A 2,917-nucleotide genomic window follows, 5' to 3' on the forward strand; every position below is an offset into this window, starting at 1 on the left:
TCATTATTATTGTCATTATCATTATCATCATTATTGTTATTATGACTATGATTATCACTATTATTTTTATTGTTTTTACTATTATTACTATTATTATTATTGTCAACATCATTATCATTATTACTGTTATTATTATTATTATTATTGTCACCATTGTCATCATAATTATTATTATCATCATTGTTATTATTGTTATGATTATTATTACTGTTAGTATTATTACTGTCATCATCATTATTATCATTACTATTATTATTATTATTATTATTATTATCATTAATAATATCATTATCAACATTATCACTGTAATTAATATTATTACCATCATTACTACTACTACTATTATCATTATTATTATAATCATCATCATCAACATCATGAACATTATCATCATAATAATCATCCTTTTTATAATTGCTAAGAGCTCACCATTAATGGGTCGTGTTTATAAAGTATCCCCTGGCTTTACTCTGGTGAATGACGATAATAACAATGGTAGGCAGGTAAATACTAGCAGCTATGATGGTAATACTGGTGAAGATGATCAACAATAATGATAATTATATCAATAACAAGAAGAGTAATAATGCTTATGATAACGGCAACACCACCGCAACCAGCAACAATAATATAACAATAGTGATAATAATAACAAAGTAAGTAAGGAATCATTATAACAATAAGGATAATAATACATAATAATAATAACAAAAACAATAATAATAAATAATAATAACAAAAACAATAATGGAATAATAACAACAATAGTATAATTAATAATAATAATAATAACAATTATAACAGTAAGAAAACAACAATTATGATAATAATGTTAACTGTAGTGATAAAAATTACAATGATAAAAAATAATACTGATAACAGATGGCGGTACAGATCAGTGGTCTGGCCTTGCAAATCAGCTGTGACTAAGTACTGGCATCAGCATGTTGGGGCTAAAGTAAGAGCGGAAAGGAATTGGCCTACCTGATCCGGGAATTAATAGACTAGAATAACAATATTTATAATATTAATGGTAATGAAAACCTACGCACAAAAAATTACAAGTCCAGTAATGATAATGAAGTTATAATGATAATTGTGTCACAATTACCCAGTATCGATATTAATATCAATGATGATAATAATACTAATGATGATGATAATAATAATAACGGCATTTAAGATGATAATAATAATAGCAACAACAATGATAATAATGACGATGATACTACTACTAATACTACTACTAGCACTGGTAATAGTGATAACATGGCGATGATCACACCGAAATGTTAATCGCATTAAAGTTAATGAAAGAATAATAAATGTCACCGACGCTATATAATTTTTTGTTGGTGTTATTATTATCATTTACATTCGTGTTATTTTTATCACCACAGATATTGCTACTGTTTTTTGTTATTCTTATTACAATAACCGTTATAATCTCATTATAGTTGTAATTATCATTGTCTTTATTATTATAATTAATGATAAGGCTAACAATATTTTTTTCTGATTCCGTAGACTCGTTTGTTAACTAAACATAAATGAAATAAAACCTGCGCCCTCAGATGAACTTTCCCATTGATCGTTGTCTCTGACTTTTCCGCGTTTCCTATCATTTATGTATTAAACAAATAGCTTGTGCCGTTGGTCAGTTTTTCGCCTGATATAATAGCAGCTGGCATCTCAACTGTTGCCGCGGAAATGGATGCGGTGATTTATATATATATTTCTTTTTGTTATTTTCGTCTCGACGTTGAAATACATTAAGTAAGTGATAGAATTTTAGTCGAATGATATGGATGACTGTAAGATTTATTTATTATAATATACTGAATATCTTATTAAGATATTATTTCGGGTACTAGTGGTAACTTTGGCAGAATTTAATGATCAGTGAAACGGAAATATTTGCTTAATGTCTTCAGGAAAATTAATACTTAAAGACATATTCTTTTAAAAATCCGAGTAGGACTGGCGGTATTCTAATACCATTTCTAATCTTTTTGATACTGATATTACCATTTCACAAATTTTATTCGATTCTAAAGGTTTCAAATTTTTCGTTACTGAAAGCACGATTAATGCATTTCTGCATTATTAATAGCACAACGATCTCAGTATTTTAATATATACCCAAGATGTTGCTTTTTAAATACTATCACGAGGTAGGGTGAGCTAACTTTAAGTCAAGGTTAGTCATTATTCCTCAAGAGAAATGTTGAATTATGTCACAATATATACTTTTATTATTTTTTATTTAAAAAAATTAGAAGCCAATCATGGTGAGAACATTAGGTCACCTAATATAATATATATATATATATATATATATGTATATATATATATATATATATATATATATATATATATATCTTTTATCACTGAGTACAACATTCCTTCAGAATGAGAAGTCGTATCATGGAACGTTATTTCAACTTTCTTTCTTGGGGGCAAGAGAAACGAACAAATATTCAGTAAAAAATAGCTATTATATGGGCCTTTTTAATCTGTAGTCAGACCTGTACAGGTATTATTTAGTAATAATAAAGTTAAAAATTGTAGTCCTGGTTGAGGGGGGGGGGGGGAGGGAGACCTTGAGGAAATTGACTGGCAGAGGCTCATTACTTTTCCATTATCATATATCCGAATTAACTCATGGTAAACACAATAACAGATTCATTGCTTGTGAATGACATCCATAGACTATATTCCGTTCAATCTCAGGAGAGAAAGAAACAGTAGCGGCGCTGAAGGTTGAATATTTCAATAAAAAAGAGAAAAACAAATATCGCATATCAGTTTTAGAAATGCAAATATGTAAACAAGTATTGCGTGTCAATTGATTTAAATGAAAGATACTTGGCGAGTTGCTGTACTCTAGTTGTTTTCTCCTTAGATTGGTCGCATT

The sequence above is a fragment of the Penaeus chinensis genome, chromosome 14, assembly GCF_019202785.1.
Source record: "Penaeus chinensis breed Huanghai No. 1 chromosome 14, ASM1920278v2, whole genome shotgun sequence".
NCBI lineage: Eukaryota > Metazoa > Arthropoda > Malacostraca > Decapoda > Penaeidae > Penaeus > Penaeus chinensis.